The sequence below is a fragment of the Heterocephalus glaber genome, unplaced genomic scaffold (genome assembly GCF_053883595.1).
Source record: "Heterocephalus glaber isolate CG9 unplaced genomic scaffold, H.glaber_assembly_v1.0 deba00000281, whole genome shotgun sequence".
In the NCBI taxonomy this organism is placed as follows: domain Eukaryota; kingdom Metazoa; phylum Chordata; class Mammalia; order Rodentia; family Bathyergidae; genus Heterocephalus; species Heterocephalus glaber.
Genome location: NW_028258139.1, coordinates 2,318,161 through 2,336,636, shown reverse-complemented (window position 1 = coordinate 2,336,636; position 18,476 = coordinate 2,318,161). Strand labels below are relative to the sequence as shown.

Here is an 18,476-nt window from a genome sequence, read left to right as displayed (position 1 = left end):
ATGAACAACACACTTCTGAATAACCAATGGGTCACAGAGGAAATCAAAGAAGAAATTAGACAGTTCCTTCAATTAAATTACAGTGACATAACAACATATTGGAATCTATGGGACATAATGAAAGTAGTCTTACAAGGGAAATTCATAGCAGTGAATATTCATATTAGGAAAACAGGGTGAGCCCAATTAAACAACCTGATGCTGAACCTCAAGTTTCTAGAAAAAGAAGAGCAGGACAAACCAAAAGCACATACAAGGGAGGAAATTATAAAGATCAGAGCAGAAATCAATTCAATGGAGACTAAGAGAAGGATACAAAAACTTAATGAAGCCAGGAGTTGGTTCTTCAAAAGAATAAACAAAATTGAAAAACCCTTAACCAACATTATCAGAAAAAGGAAAGAAAAGATGCAAATCAAGACAATTAGGAATGAAAAGGGTGAAATTACAACAGACCCAGCAAAAATCCAGAGGATCATCAACACCTACTTCCAGGACCAATAGGATGGAAAACACAGAAAAAGGGACAGATTCTTAGATACATATGAATTACCAAAGTTGAATGAAGAAGACCTAAAAATTCTAAACAACCCAATATTAGCCAATGAAATTGAAAACGTACATAAAAACTTATCAACTAAGAAAAGCCCGGGCCCTGATGGCTTCACTGCTGAATTCTACAAGACATTTAGAGAGGAACTACTGCCACTACTATTTAAACACTTCAATGAAATTGAAAAGGAAGCAATACTCCCAAATTCAGTCCTGGAAGCAAGCATCACCTTGTTCCCCAAAGCAGAGAAAGATCCAACTGAAAAGAGAACTATAGGCCAATCTCACTAATGAACATAGATGCAAAAATCCTTAATAAGATACTGGCAAATAGAATGCAGAAGATCATCAAGAAGATCATACTTGCTGACCAAGAGGGATTCATCCCAGGGATGCAAGGATGGTTTAACATACACAAACTAATCAATGTAATACACTATATCAATAGAAACAAGGACAAAAACCATATGATTGTCTCCATAGATGCAGAAAAAGCATTTGACAAAACTCAACATGCATTCATGATAAAAACTCTACAAAAATTGGAATAGACAGTCAATGCCTCAATCTGATAAAAGTCATCTATGAAAAAACAACAGCCAGTATCATACTAAATGGTCAAAAACTGAAACATTCACAGTAAAATCAGGAACAAGACAAGGATGTCCACTATCATCACTCTTGTTCAATATAGTTTTGGAAACATCAGCCATGGCAGTTAGACAGGAGAAAGAAATAAAAGGAATAAAGATAGGAAATGAAGAAGTCAAATTGTCATTATTTGCAGATGACATGATACTCTATATAGAAGAACCCAAGAACTCCACCAAAAGTATTTTAGACCTAATAACCAAATTCAGTCAAGTAGCTGGATACAAGGTCAACACACAAAAATCAATAGCTTTCCTCTACAAGAAAAAGAGACTCACTGAGAGAGAAATAGGGCAAATAATTCCTTTCACAATAGCATCCAAAAAACTGAAATACCTAGGAATCAACCTAACAAAAGAAATCAAAGACTCTTCTCTGAAAACTATAGCACTATGAAAAGAGAGATTGTAGATGATATCAGAAAATGAACAGACATCCCCTGCTCCTGGGTAGGAAGGATTAATATAGTGAAAGTGGCCATACTTCTAATACTGCTATATAGATTCAATGCAATCCCAATTGAAATTAGAAATTAGATTAGATTAGAAGATGCAATAACAATTCCAGACACACTCACCCATCTCATCTTTAACAAAGGAGCCAAACACCCTCACTGGAGGAAAGATAGCCTCTTTAATAAATGGTGCTAGATCTGAGCAAGCCCAAGGACCCAAGTTCGATCTCTGGTACCAAAATAAATAAATAAATAAATAAATAAATAAATAAATAAATAAATAAATGGTGCTGGAAAAATTGGGTTTCAACTTGCAAAGATTAAAACTAGACCTATAACTCTCACCATGCACTAAACTAAAATTCAAATGGATTAAAGATGTAAATATTAAAATAGAAATGCTTAAGCCCTGGAACAGAGGTTAGGTAGAACTCTTGAAGACATTGGGGTAGGAAAAGATTTTATGAACAAAACCTCAGTTGGCTGTGAACTAGCACAAACAATCAACAAGTGGGATCTCTTCTTATGAAAAAGCTTCTTCACAGCAAGAGAAACCACCAGCAATGTGAAGAGAAAACCCACAATATGGGAAAAAATTTTCTCCTGCTTTTCCTCAGACAAAGGGCTACTATCTCAAATCTATAAAGAATTTTTTAAAAATCAGACCTCCCAAATGTAAAGATCCAATCCGAAATTGGGCATCTGAAATGAACAGACATTTCTCAAAGAAGTAGAAATAGCAAATAAATATATGAAAAAATGTTCAAAATCACTGGTCATTGGAGAGATGCAAATGAAAACAATGCTGAGATTCCACCTTACTCCAGAAAGAATGGTTGCTATCATGAAATCAACCAATAACAAGTGCTGGTGTGGCTGTGGGGAAAGAGGAACCCTCCTCCACTGCTAGAGGGAGTGTAAACTGGTGCAACCACTGTGGAAATCAGTATGGAGATACCTCAAGAAACTAGAACTGGAAGTCCCATTTCACCCAGCTATTCCCCTGCTGGGTATCGTCCCCAAAGAATTAAAAGAATCATATCACAGTGATATATGTGCACCCATGTTCATAGCAGCATAGTTTGTAATAGCTACAACTTGGAAACAGCCCAAATGCCCATCAACTGGAGACTGGATAAAGAAAATGTGGGGTTTTTTAAAAATAAAATGGAGTACTACTCAGCCATAAAAAATGAGAAATTAGAGACACTTATAGCTAAATGGATGCACACTGAAGCGATACTCTTAAGTGAAATAATTGGACACACATGTGTAAATACCAAATAGTTTCTCTAGTGTGAGAAGCTGAAAGTGTAAAGAAGGACTAAAAGGTGTAATAGATAATGTGAAATAGGAAGAAAAGGGGCAAAGGGGAAGGGGAAGAGGGAGGGGTTGGGGAAAGAAAAGAAGGGAATGGAATTAATATGAGAAAATAGAAAAATGGAAACCAAGTATTTGTAAATAGGGAGGGATGAGGGTTTAAGAGAGGGCAGGGGAAGAGGGAAAAATAAGAACCAAGAGAGATCATGTAAATGTGCCAATTTCCAGTGATGAATGTCATTATATTGTATACCTAAAATGTACCAATGATTAGAATGAATAATCGATAATGCAAAATAGGAAGAAAAGGTCCAAAGGGGTAGGGGAAGTGGGAGGGTCAGGGGAAAGGAAAGAAGGGAAAGGCAAATTATGAGAAATGAAAAAAACGGAAACAATGTCTTTGTAAATAGGGAAGGGTGGAGGGGTGAAGGGAGGGCTAGGAATGGGGAAAAAATAAGAACCAAGATGCATTATGTAAAGGTACAATTCCCAATGAGAAACGTAATTGTGTTGTATACCTACAATGTACCAATAAAATAATTTTTTAAAAGAGAATTAGAAGTAATAAATGAACAGAACATGAAGAAATATAGGAAATATAAATCTGTTAAAAATATTCACTTAAATAAGTAAAGGCTATAAAACTTGTAATAACTGAAATAAAGAGTTGGGGAAATAATTAGCATTTTATAAATAGTTATTATTTGTCAGGCTTTAGGCCAGGTATTTTATGTTCTCTATAATTTATGAGTTCATTGAAGAATTAAAAAAAGAAATTATGGCCATCATGAATAATTATTATTTGTTGTACATAAGCATTGATTATGCAAAGTCTTAGTTGCTGGCTGTTAATTCAATAGAACTTGAGCATGGGCTTGCATCGGTATTTTGAATGCTTAGCTAGGCTTGAAAGCCACTGATCTAATGCATAACCTTTACATGGGAATTTGCATTCACTTGGTGAAAACAGTGTATTTCTATACTGTGCTCAGGACAGCACAAGGCTAGGGTGGTGTGGGAAGATCCTGGAGGTGGGGGAGCTTGAACCAGCCTGGGAGCAGAGACAAATGAAAAAGAGAGAAAAGTGAAAGCAGTCCTGGAGCTGGGACAGGCTAGTTACTCAGGTAATCAGGGCTAGTTGGTGTGGCTAAAAAATGAGCAAGATATGGTGGATTTTCACTAGGAAAAGACAAGAGAAAGAAAGTGTCATAATCAACCAATCTTAAGTACTGGCCAGGAGAATATCTGAGCTGTCAAAGTGGATCTGGTGAGTTAAAGGATCCTCAGGTGAATTGTCACACCCACAAATGACAATGTAAATGCAATATAAAGCCTTCATCCAGGTTTATATCAAAGATTCCTTGAGTACATCTCAATAGTTCTACTGGCAGTGAGCAGTACTTTTACAACACATATATGATGGTATTTGAGGGGGTTGATAAGAATGAAGCAGGTGACAAGGTCCCAGATAAGGAAGGCTCAGAGCCACAGTAAACAGGAACTAGTACATACTTGGGATGGCAAGTTGGAGGTCCCCCCCCCCCACTCATCAATCAGGCATATTAAGGTCTGAGGAAAAAGCTGGACACCAGCAGGTACTAACCTAGAAAGCTACACCATGAACACAGATTCTAGGCCAATCTCATGTGGGAGACAAGCCCATGCACTGCAGAGGCAAGTGCCCTGCTCTGAATCTTTACTTCACTATTTATTCTTGCATAAAGTTGACCAAGTGGTTTAACCTCTATAAGCCTTGATTTTATTTCTTCTTTTTTTGGTATTAAATTCTTTTATTGGTGCATTGTAGGTATACAGCACAATTACATTTCTCATTGGGAATTGTACCTTTACATGATGCATCTTGGTTCTTATTTTTTCCCCATTCCTAGCCCTCCCTTCACCCCCTCCACCCTTCCCTATTTACAAAGACTTTATTTCTATTTTTTCTATTTCTTGTCATTTTTCCTTTCCCTTCTTTCCTTGCCCCTGACCCTCCCACTACCCCTACCCCTTTGGACCTTTTCTCCCTATTTTGCATTATCAATTATTCATTCTAATCATTGGTACATTTTAGGTATACAATATAATGACATTCATCATTGGAAATTTGCACCTTTACATAATCTCTCTTGGTTCTTATTTTTCACCCTTGCCCAGACCTCCCTTCAATCTCTCCATTCCTCCCTATTTACAAAGATTTTGTTCCTAGTTTTCCATTTTCTCATATTAATCCCATTCCCTTCTACCCTTTCCCCTAGCACTCACACTTCCTTCCCCTTTGCCCTTTTTCTTCCTATTTCACATTACCTATTATACATTTTAGTCCTTATTTACACTTTCAGTTTCTCACACCAGAGAAACTATTCGGTATTTATAAATGTGTGTCCTATTTATTTCACTTAAGAGTATCACCTCAATGTGCATCCACTTAGCTATAAATGTCTTTAATTTCTCATTTTTTATGGCTGAATAGTACTCCATTTTATTTTTTCAAAACCCCACATTTTCTTTATCCAGTCTCCAGTTGATGGGCATTTGGGCTGTTTCCAAGTTGTGGCTATTACAAACTATGCTGCTATGAACATGGGTGCACATATATCACTGTGGTATGATTCTTTTAATTCTTTGGGGATGATACCCAGCAATGGAATAGTGGGGTCAAATGGGATTTCCAGTCCTAGTTCTTTGAGGTATCTCCATACTGATTTCCACAGTGGTTGCATCAGTCTACACTCCCACCAGCAGTGGAGCAGGGTTCCTCTTTCCCCACAGCCCCGCAAGCATTTGTTATTGGTTGATTTCATGATAGCAGCCATTCTTTCTGGAGTGAAGTGGAATCTCAGCGTTGTTTTCATTTGCATCTCTCGAATGACCAGTGACGTTGAACATTTTTTCATGTATTTATTTGCTATTTCCACTTCTTTGTCTGAGAAATGTCTGTTCATTTCAGATGCCCATTTTTGGATTGGCTCTTTAAATTTGGGAGGTCTGATCTTTTAAAATTCTTTATAGATTCGAGATAGCAGACCTTTGTCTGAGGAAAAGCAGGTGAAGATTTTTTCCCACATTGTGGGTTGTCTCTTCATACTGCTGGTGGTTTCTCTTGCTGTGAAGAAGCTTTTTAATAAGAAGAGATCCCACTTGTTCATTGTTTGTGCTAGTTCATGGGCAACTGAGGTTTTGTTCATAAAATCTTTTCCTACATGGATGTCTTCAAGAGTTCTACCTAACCTCTGTTCCAACTGGTTCAGAGTTTCTATTTTAATATTTAGATCTTTAATTCATTTTGATTTTAATTTAGTGCAAGGCAAGAGATATAGGTCTAGTTTTAATCTTTGGCAAGTTCAAACCCAGTTTTTCCAGCACCATTTAATAAAGAGGCTATCCTTCCTCCAGTGAGGGTGTTTGGTTCCTTTATCAAAGATGAGATGGCTGAGTTGTCTGGTGTTGTTTCTGCATCTTCTAATCTGTTCCACTGGTCCTCAGGTCTGTTTCTTTGCCAGTACCATGCTGTTTTTATCACAGTATCTTTGTAGTAGAGTTGCAGGTTGGGGATTGTGATACCCCCTGCCATGCCTCTGTTACCTAGAATTGCTATTGCTATTCTGGATCTCTTCTTGTTCCAAATGAATTTTTGGATTGTTTTCCCAAGGTCCATGAAGTATGCTGCTGGGATCTCAATTGGAATTGCATTAAATGTACATAGCAGTTTTGGAAGTATGGTCATTTTCACTATATTAATCCTTCCTACCCAGGAGCAGAGGATGTCTGTCCATTTTCTGATATCATCTTCAATCTCTCTTTTCAGAGTGCTATAGTTTTCAGAGAAGAGGTCTTTGATTTCTTTCATTAGGTTGATTCCTAGGTATTTCAGTTTTTTGGATGCTATTGTGAAAGGAATTATTTGCCCTATTTCTCTCTCAGTGAGTCTGTTGTTTGTGTAGAGTTAAGCTCTTGACTTTTGTGTGTTGACCTTGGAACCACCTACTTGACTGAATTTGGTTATTAAGTCTAGAAGACTTTTGGTGGAGTTCTTGGGGTCTTCTATATAGAGTCTCATGTCATCTGCAAATAATGACAATTTGAGTTCTTCATTTCCTATCTTTATTTTTTTTATTTCTTTCTCCTGTCCAATTGCCATGGCTAATGTTTCCAGAACTATATTGAACAAGAGTGATGATAGTGGACATCCTTGTCTTGTTCCTGAATTTAGTGTGAAGGATTTCAGTTTTTGACCATTTAGTATGATACTGGCTGTTTGTTTTTCATAGATGGCTTTTATCAGTTTGAGGTAGAGATCATCTATTCCAATATTTTGTAGGGTTTTTATCATAAATGAGTGTTGAATTGTGTCAAATGCTTTTTATGCATCTATGGAGATAATCATATGGTTTTTGTCCTTGGCTCTATTGATATATTATATTACATTGATTGATTTGCATATGTTGAACCATCCCTGCATCCCTGGGATGAATCCCACTTGCTCAGGGTGTATGATCTTCTTGATGATCTTCTGTATTCTATTTGCCAGTATCTTATTAAGGATTTTTGCATCTATGTTCATTAGTGAGATTGGCCTATAGTTCTCTTTTCAGTTGGATCTTTCTCTGCTTTGGGGAACAAGGTGATGCTTGCTTCCAGGAATGAATTTAGGAGTATTGCTTCCATTTGAATTTCATTGAAGAGTTTAAACAGTACTGGCAGTAGTTCCTCTCTAAATGTCTTGTAGAATTCAGCAGTGAAGCATTCAGGGCCCGGGCTTTTCTTAGTTGATAAGTTTTTATTTACTTTTTCAATTTCATTGGTTGATATTGGATTGTTTAGAATTTTTAGGTCTTCTTCATTCAACTTTGGTAATTCATATGTATCTAAGAATCTGTCCATTTCTTCTGTATTTTCCATCTTATTGGTGTATAGGTTCTGGAAGTAGGTATTGATGATCCTCTGTATTTCTGCTAGGTCTGTTGTAATTTCACCCTTTTCATTCTTAACTGCATGGATTTGGGCCTTTTCTTTCTTTTTTCTGATAAGGTTGGCTAAGGGTTTGTCAATTTTGTTGATTCTTTCAAAGAACCAACTCTTGGCTTCATTGATTTTTTGTGTCATTCTCTTAGTCTCCATTGAATTGATTTCTCCTCTGATCTTTACAATTTCCTCCCTTGTATGAGCTTTGGGGTTGTCCTGCCCTTCTTTTTCTAGAAGCTTGAGGTTCAGCATCAGGTTGTTTAATTGGGCTCATTCTGTTTTCCTAACATGCGTATTCACTGCTAAGAATGTCCCTCATAAGACTGCTTTCATTGTGTCCCATAGATTCCGATATGTTGTATTGTCATTGTCATTTAATTGAAGGAACTGCCTGATTTCTTCTTTGATTTCCTCTGTGACCCATTGGTTATTCAGAAGTGTGTTGTTCAATTTCCATGTGTTTATGAAATTTTTCCAGTTTCTTTTACTATGGATCTCCAATTTCATTGCACTATGGTCTGATAATATACAGGGGATAACTTCAATTCCTTTGCACTTACTTAAACATGTTCTGTGTGTGAGTATGTGGTCTATTTTGGAGAATGACCCATGTGCAGCTGAGAAGAATGTGTATTCTGATTTTGTGGGGTGGAAGACTCTATAAACATCTGTTAAGTTCATTTGTTCAAGAGTTCGATTGAGTTCTAGTATTTCATTACTTATTTTTAGTCTAGTTGATCTATCTATTTGTGACAGTGGGGTGTTGAGGTCCCCCACTACAATTGTACTAGTGCATATATGACTTTTCATGTCTGTTAGTATTTGTTTTATATAGTTGGGTGCACTAGTGTTGGTGCATAGATATTTATGATTGTCATCTCTTCCTCTTGGATTCTTTCCTTTACAAGGATGTAGTGTCCTTCTTCGTCTCTCTTAATCAGTGTTGGTTTAACATCTATTTGATCTACGAAGAGGGTAGCTACTCCTGCTTTTTCTCAAGGTTCCCATCAAATGGAGTATTGTTTTCCACCCTTTAACTTTGTCTATGAGTTTCCTTTTGAATTAAGTGTGTTTCTTCTATGCAGCATATTGTTGGAGTTTGCTTCTTGACCCATTCTCCCAGTCTATTTCTTTTGATTGGTGAACTGAGACCAGTAACATTGATGGTTATAACTGATACATATTGAGTTATCATTTTCATGACTTTTGCTTTTTGTTGGATTCTCCCCCTTTACATTTAATTTCTTGTCATGCCCTATGGGTTTATTCTGCTGTGCTTCCTGGGGTTGTGATCCTTATTGTCTGTTCCTAGGATATTGTCTAAAATTTTTTGGAGTGCTGGTTTGGTATTCATGAAGTTCCTAAGGTGCTCTTTGTCATGAAAGTATCTTATTTCTCCATCCATTTTGAAAGATAGTTTTGCAGGGTACATCAATCTGGGCTGGAGGCTGTTTTCTTTTAGGGCTTGGAATATGTCATTCCAAGCTCTTCTTGCCTTGATGGTTTGAACTGAGAAATCTGCTGTGATTCTGATGGGCTTTCCTTTGTATGTGATTTGTTTCTTTTCTCTAACTGCTTGTAGAACTTTGTTCTTCTGTTAAGTGTCTGGAGTCTTAACAACTATATGCCTATGTGTAGATTTTTTTTGATCAAGGCTAGTTGGAGTCCTATATGCCTCACTTATCAGTATGTCAAGTTCTTTTCCCCTGCATGGGAAGTTTTCTGCCATTACTTCTTGGAAGAGCTTTTTTTATGTCATCTGCACTCTCTCCTGTTTCTTCATTGACTCCAATCATTCTTATGTTATTCTTCTTTGCATCGTCTTGCAGCTGCTGGATTGATTTCTCATGTTCCCTTATAATTTTGAAGCAATTTTTCTTTTCCTGGTCATTAATTGCAATCTTATCTTCTATATATGAAATTCTGTCCTCACTTTGGTTCATTCTACTGTGTAGACTTTCAATGGAGTTTTTCATGTCCTGGAAATCTATTTGCATCTATTTTATGGATTCTATTTGTTTCCTATGGTGGGATTACACCATGTTCCTCAGCTCCTCTCTAGATTTATTAATCATGTCTTGTAGTAGGAGCACAATTTCTCCTGTTATCTGAGAAATTATTTCTGATTTCATTTTTTCCAGATCCCCTTTTGTTGCCAGTTCAGAGGGTTCAGGTGGAATATCAGAGTGTTCCATCTTATTTCCCTTTGGGGTTGCTGTAGGTGATCTGGAAGTCTGGTTTTGAGACTTACGTATGTGTTTTCTCATTTCGACTGGGGGGCAGGTGGGTGCTGTTGGCACCCACGCCAATCACCTCCTCTGAGCTGGGAGAGGTGGGACGGGGGCCGGGAGTGACGATAGGGTTGGTGGCCTGGAAGGCCCTTCCTCTGGGCTGGGAGCAGTGGGACAGAAGGCACCCCAAAAGCCCTTTCCCCTGGGCTGGGAGCAGCAGGAGGGATTGTGCCCCAGAAGCCCCTTCCTCTGGGATAGGACTTGTAATATGAGGAGACCTAGAGATGTTTGGATATGAAACCAAAATGCAACAATGAAGTAAAACATCCAGATGGAGTTTGGAGATCCATAAACACACCTCAGAGAGCCATTAATCCCCTCAGAGCTGGTGAGGTAAGGAGGATTGGTAGCGGTGGTGGGGGTAAAGGTGAAAGGAAGCAGCTCTGAGAGGAAGCTCATGGATGGGAAATGATGTGGAAGAGCAAACTTTAAGGAAGAGCTTAGAGGGAACAAAAGGGGAGCATAGCAGCCTGGGATGCAAAGAAATCAAGGGAGGGAAGTGGCACCCCATCATGAGAGGCTCTAAGAAGCTGCTGAAGATGTGGTTCCGGTCATGAATGCATCAACCTGAAGCATAAGGAACAGCTCCACTATGGGCTTAAATCTCCTCTTTGATGAAAAGTGGATTAGCAGGTGCTGTCTTGTGTCCTTTCCTTCTATGAAATGCTGTGGAGGACCAGAGTGCTGGGGCAGGCTGTTTGCAATTATAGACAGAGTGCTTTTAAAAGGGGTTGGCAAGCAAATATAATGTTTTAGAATTTTTAAAGTAGGAGGCACTTGTACAACAGCCTCAAGGACTTGCAAGGTCAAAGAAAGGTGATTCAATAGCCATATGTGCAGAGTACAGAATTACATTCCAGCGAAAAAATAACCAGGCTAAATTCATGGCAAAATAGAACACAGCCAACTCAAGAGTCCTGTGAAAAATGTCCTTTCTCTCAGAGATTCTGCTTTTTACAAACTGAATCCACAAAATCCTCCAGAGGTAGGAGAGTCAAGGCCATGCAGTGCCAGAGAAACAGATGAAGTCCTTTTTGAGGAAATATAAATATACATTTCAATATTTTGGCATTTTGATTAATTACCTATGATTCCTATGGAATCATCTCAGGATGACTTTCTCATGTCACTATGTTCTATTAACATTGTATCTTATAAAATATTAAGCATGTTCCTTACCACTAATGAGTTTAGTTTGCAGCTGTTTCTATATGTGAAGTATGCTTAAGATTTCATATCCATGAAGGTTAAGATGAAAGGGGAAGATATAGGTCAAAAGATATAAAGTTGCTATTATATAGGATGAATAAATCTAGAGAGCTAATGTACAATATGAGGGCTATAGTTAATATAGAAAATAATGCATTGTATACTAGTAATTTGCCAAGATAGTAGATTTCAGGCACTTTTACTAAAAATAAGAAAAGAAAGGAAAGAAACCATATGTGATAATGAGTATGTTATTTTGCTTGAGTATAGCAATCACTTCACTTTAAATATATATACAAGATAACTGTATTAAAACACCACGCATATGCTTTCAATTTATATAATAAAAAGATGAAATTAATTTAATTGAACAATAAAATCCCTGTTGACAATAAAAAAATAAACAGTTTCTTTATTACAGTGATCTACTCTACTGGAAAATTTCTCTGGGCAAAACTAACCTTGATCTAAGTGCTCTACCATATACAAAGGCACATTTAAGAGAAAACACTGTGCCAAAATCAGCACATAATCATTCATATCATTCTGTATGCTTGAGCCTCTAACAATGAAAACAATTTCTCCAAAGAAAGATTTTCTAAGACAAAGATTGCTTTTTCATGGATGATTGTGTTATTAAGAAAATGTTTTGTGTTCAAGAGTGAAAACGCCAGACTTGACAAAAGCTCTTTGAGTACAGCACAGAAAATCTGTCTGGATTTTGATTCAACATTTACAAAAGCATCTGACATACAGATCTAGCCAGACATTGCCAGACATAGCTCAACATTTTGAGATTAGAGTTCCTGAGCCTACTTCTTCCCTCATACTAATGCCACACAGACATTAGTTTAAGCACAGTTTTCTTCTGAAGAGCAATAATTGGCCTCAGACAGGCCCCTTAAAACATAATCAAACAAATGCAATAGAGAATCTTAGTTTGGGATCCAGGAAAGCTTCCTGGTTGGTAACCTGTGGATCATTATTCATCAAGTTAATAATAACTAATGTTCTGTAGCGCTTTGTTGCTCCCAAATCATTTTGATATAAATCATCTCATCATCTCTTTATAAACATCCTGGGAGGTAATTATTATTTTCATTTTCTAAGTCAGGAAAACAAGACTGATTTAAGGCTGTTCAATTAATAAATGGTGAAGAATACCGGTCTGCTGTTGCCATAAAACATGCATTTTCTACTTTATGTACTTCATTAACTTGTCCTTTGTTTATTGAACAAACATTTGTTGAGTGCAAAAGGGAGAATATTGAGAGGTATGGTTGGATCTCAACCCTATAACTCTATACAAACCATTTCAAGTTTCTTATTCACAGTCCTCCCAACGTGATTTGGAATATCTCCAGCAGACTAAAAACTAGAGCTAGCTTTTCTGACAAACAGGATGGACATAAGTGCAATAAGTCAATGATATACGATATTCTTTAGATTCCTAAGGTAATTTGGTGTGATAAACGGGATCAAAAGAATCCTCAAGATTAAGAAATTTTGGTAGAAGGAAATGTGGAACAGGCACATAGGATTTTAGTGCCTGTGGTTTTCAGGATGGGTTTTCCAACCTAGACGCAGGTCTAGTCAGGAAAAAAATAACCACCTTCTTGCACTCTGAAATCATGACAGCTAATCTGAAATTCAATATGGAGGTGACCATGGAAAATTTAGGACACCTTGTTAACAGAGACATACACTTGGCTCTCTGGAGTTGAACTGAATTGAACTCATAGACTTTTAGTTGGTTGAACACTGGAATTTCTCCATGGCATTTAGAAACATAGAAATTAATATAATGAGTAAAAAATCATTCCATTTTTATGATTTTAATAAGTTTGAAATTAAAACTCAGGCTACTGCTCCAGAAGAGTTGTTCATCCTCACAATTTAAGTGTGTATTTTTCTGATGCTCCAGTAGTGGTAATAAGAACCACTCTGAGACTACCCGCCTCCTGCAGCCACACTCACAGCAGCCTCTGGTACACCCATTGCCGGTTTCCATCCAGAGAGGGTTGCAGGCCTCTCTATCCTCTGCAGATGTTACTATATCAAAGTCACTTCCATTTCCCTCTTTAGTTCTCAGAATCCAGAAGCCCCCAAGAGCTGAGTGGGGATCATGGTTCTAACCTTCCAGTCTTCTCCATCCCCACCCTGGTGGGGAGAGGAAGGAGGAGCTTTGTGAGTGGGGATTTGGAAAGAGGATGAACCATCTTCTCAAACTGTTACAAACCAAACAGTCTCAAAGAAATCTGTCAGAACACAAGAAGCTCCAGTGACCAGTGACGATCTTGTAATTAGCCTTTGTAGACTCCCTCTGAGAAGCACGAGATCTGATTCAGCATACAGAACAAATAAAAATACTAAGAAGAATGAATTAGAAGCCTCCAGGGTTGAACAGAAGGTCAATTTCTCTGAAGAAGGAGAAACTGAAGAGGACGGCCGAGGTGGTTCTCACAGTGATATCACTACTGTGAAGGTCAGATCCGGGGATTCTTTTGAATCTGGAGATCAAACCGCTAGATCACCTAATCAATGTCCAGAATCAATTCGGAGATTACCCCAAAGCTCAGGAATGGTTTGAACAATGGTTTGAAAAAAACCCTCAGGAATGGTTTGAACAACAAATAAGAATGAGAACGAGAATGTGAACATCTTCACCAGTCAAGAGTTCGATATATGGCCGTTTTTCAGATGGTGACAGCATTCAGGTGTCAGAGCTTGGAGACCCGTCTCTATCACTCTCCAGCAAACAAGTAGCTGAACAGCCCCCAAATGACTATTTTTTCAAGAAGAAATGGTTTTTGTGCCTACTTGTTGTGATAAGTATTCTTGTCTTGTGGAATTTTTCTTTTACTCATACTCCTGAGGTAGAAACTACTGCTGTTCAAATGTTCCAGCACCAGATGAAACAACTTAGAAATAAGTACCAAGGTCAAGATGAGAAGCTGTGGGAAAGAAGCCTAGTGTTCCTTCAGAAACATCTTAATAGCTCCCATCCTTGGCCTCAGCCTGCTATCTTGCTGCTTACTGCTCCCCAAGAGGTGGAAGAAGCACTTAAATGTCTGAGTGAATAAATTGCTGATGCCTCTTCTTCCTTTCAGAGTGTCCGTGCCATCCTGACTGATGGGACAGGCAAAGCTGCTCAAGACAGTGATGCTGTCAAATGGGAGGTAGATCAGGAATTGAGCAATGGTTTCACAACTGGCCAGAATGCAGCTGTAGTGCACCACCTTGAATCACTGCCTGCAGGCTCTACTTTAATCTTTTATAAATACTATGATCATGAAAATGCAGCCTTCAAAGATGTAGCCTTAGTCTTGACCATCCTATTGGAGGAGAAAACCCTTGGAACCAGTCTAGGCCTAAAGGAAATTGAAGAAAAAGTGAGAGATTTCCTCAGAGTGAAGTTCACCAGCTCTAGCACCCCCAGCTCCTATAATCATATGGACCCAGACAAACTGGATGGGCTTTGGAGCCATATTTCTCACTTAGTCCTGCCTCTACAGCCCGAAAATGCTCTGCAAAGGGGTATCCTCTTGTGAGGGGTGAAAGAAGGAAAAATCATGTCTCAAATCTAAGAAATTTTCAGACTTTTTTTTTTTTTACCAGAGACAGCATTCCAAGCACTTTTTGAATGAACTGTTTCTTTTTAAAAGAAGTTAAGTTCTTATATAAACATGGAACATCTAAATCATCTAAATTATTTGTGACTTCAGAGAATTATTTCTGTTTCTGGTGAGAGCTATGTTGAGTAATTAGAGAAGTGCACATTTATGCATTCCCATCAAGAATCTGTTTTGATTCTGGGCAGAATCATTGCTGTAGCATGAACAGTTTGAAGGATTAGGCGCCTTTCGTATGAATAAGCCTTGTTCTTAAACTTAACTTAGATTTTAAGTTTGTTGAGTTAATAAGGCAGCTCTTTAATTGTAGCCATGGGTTTTCCCATTATGTTTCCTCTTACAACATTTAATCCTGAGTTCCTTAGTCAGCTTCTGCTTAGGAACAAAAGTAAGGAAAGATCATCTGCATATGTGTTTAGATTTTTTTCCCTTTACTTTTGGAGAGTGGAGAGGAGGGGGAAAGGGAAGGGAGAAATTGTAGAATGGATAAAGAAGGAAATGGAAGGGTAAAAAAAAAATTTCAATATGAAATGTTACAATAAAGCCACTAAGAGGTAAGTCAGTGAAACATCTAAACCCTTGGTGAATTCTATTGGAATTTTTTTGTGTTTATTTTTTTTTCCTCCTCTAAGAAATTCTTGGTTATCCCAAGAAGTTTTAGTCTGTGTATTAGAAGGCTTCATATGATTGCTCATTTGACTTTTAAGAGTAAATTCAGAGCAGTTCATTTTGTGCAAATCTGAAGTTTTTGTTTTGAATTAAGAAATAACAGTTTCGGAAGTTGGTAAGCCATTTGTTAACCTGCTATTCTGAGCTATTATTGATTTAATTTCTGCTTGTCCACTTGTTGCAGTCTAAGTATTTTAATGATACTCAGTAAGAAATGTAAAGATTTACTATGCATGTGATAAATTTGTGTGCATCAAGACAAAAAAGATAGTGAACTTTACCACATATAAAGAATGTTAAATGTATAACTGGAGTTTTCTCATCTTTCAACTGCTTTGTTTTTCTTTAAATATAATTCTAGATCTACTTTGAGGTTTTTTTTAATTGTCCACAAGCTATTAAGTGAAAAAGCTGTTTTTAGGGTACTATAGCCAGACATCGGCTTCATTTACCCTTTGAGGGCCTCACAACTTATAGTAAGTGTGGTCTGATTTCTTTCCACTAGAATTACCAGCATTCATAAATGTATACCCCTTTACTACAATTTGTTTCCAACAATCAGAAGACAGATGGTCTGATTTATAAAGGATTATAAAACAAAATTTTGAGAATTATTTTAAACGTATTATATGGAGAAACCAATGTTTTTATAAAATGTTTCAATCAACCAAATAATTTTAAAGTAATATGTTACTTATTATCTTTCAGGAAAAATAATTGTTACTGCTGATATGTAAAAGCTATTTTAGTAATTTAAATAAACTTACTTTCTTGGTTTGTAAAAAAAGAAGGAACCAATCCTTTTTATTCTATTTGTTTGCTCATTAGAGAGGTCATTTTTGAGCACCTTCAAGGCATTCTGCCAGGTTCTGTGGGAAATGAGTGATTATTGTTTATTGTTAACCCTAAAAATATAAACAGGAAATACATGTATAATACAAGACTCTTGACTGAAATTACATGAGAGTTTAGATCTCCCCAACTAATATCTGACATATTCTTTAGGGAAAACAAGTATACTTAATATTTCAGATGTAATGATTAGCATCTCAATTCAGCAAATACTTCTTGCTTGTATATGAATTCAGTACTATGTTAATCTTTGAGGATATGCAGTGTCTTGCTTATTTTTCTCATTGCTGAGACAAAATATTCAACACCCAAAGCTAAAGGAGAAATAGGTTATTTTAACTCATAGTTTGTAGATGTTTCAGTCTGTAGTTTGCTGGCTCCAAGGCAGGGCGACATGGAAAGAGGGGCATAGCAGAGGAGTTCATGGTAGGGCAGGTAGGAGGCAGCAGCAGCTGTGAAGTTTGCTTTTCATTTTTTTTTATCCCATCTAGGCTCCAAGCCTTTTGGGTGGTCCCACCTACACTCAGAATGTCTTCAACAAATCCATTCAACTACACCCAGAACTATGCTAATTTCAATCAGAGGACTGATTTAGTACCACACACCCTTAGTCTTAGTATCACACACCCTAGATGCAGCCAGCTCCAAAAAGTTCCACCTATGAGTGCATAAGGCTTTGAGGGGACATCTAGATCCAAGCCATAACATGAAGATGAGTAAAATCTCTTATGGTCAGGTGCATTGAGACCCAGAGCCACAGCTATTGACATCAATTACACTGAGGAATTTTCTGTGAATCTTTATAAATACATAGATTTTCCACCTTTTCCCTTGGTATTGGTTCAGGACAGGGCTTGGCGTCTATTATTTTTATGCCCTACAGAGGTTTATGCTTTCCACGGCCAGTGGAAAAACATTCCTATCTTCATGGACTTTTTTTGCTTATGACTCCTCCTTTATTTTTCAAAGGAACATTTATATATCATTTCTCATAAAATTAAGTAGACCCCTACCTTTAACCCAACAATTTTACTCTTAGGTAGTCACTCAAGACTATACTCATACCACGTTCAAGTGTCGTGTCTGTAATCCCACTACTCTGGGAGGCTGAGACAGGGAGGTCTCTAGTTCAAGTCCAGCCTGGGCAACTTTGAGATTCTTCTCAAATAAAAAATTAAACAGGGATGGGAATGCAGTTCAGTGCAACAGCCCTGATTCAATCCCTAGTATGAAAAGTTAAGATACAATAAATAAAACCAAATACACTGAAAGACATATGACTACAAAAGGACTTGAGTTATGACATTTTATTAGTAAAAGCAACAGTAAGAAAATGGGGGAGGTGCTCTGATTACTTGTATAATAGAATACCACTTATCAATGAAAAGGAACAAACTACTGATACTTATGACAAGAATAAATCATACAAAGAGTGTGCTACATGAAAGAAAGCTTATACAAAAATATGCTATTTTTTTCTGAAATTTCACATTTATTTTAATGATTAAAGCAACACTCTCATTTGAGAACAGCAAAGTCATGAAAGCTTCTTTGACATTTAACCCAAAGAGAAAACAAGCTTTGTAATTTTTATTTTTAAGAATTTTAACCAGCAAAAATATGCTATTTTTATTAAGTTCTAGAACAGGTAAAAGTAATTTAGGGTTGGAAATAGTCAGAAAAGTGCATGACTCAGTGGGGTGGCAGGAGGGTGTTGGTAGTTGGGAAAAATCAAAAAGGAACTTGTTAAGGTAGTAGCACTATTCTATTCGTTAACAGGTATGTGCTTACACTGGTACAGGCATCTACCCAAATCACACTGAATGCTACACTTAAGATATGTGCATTGTTTTCTGTTATAATTGCCTCAAAAGAAATAAC

The 18,476-nt window shown here is 37.2% G+C and overlaps 1 pseudogene; it reads left to right on the top strand.

Moving 5' to 3' along the window:
- The window catches only part of LOC101725206 (torsin-1A-interacting protein 1 pseudogene), a 124,300-nt pseudogene extending 109,307 nt beyond the window's left edge, over window positions 1-14,993 (top strand).
- The last annotated feature ends 3,483 nt before the right edge of the window (window positions 14,994-18,476 follow it).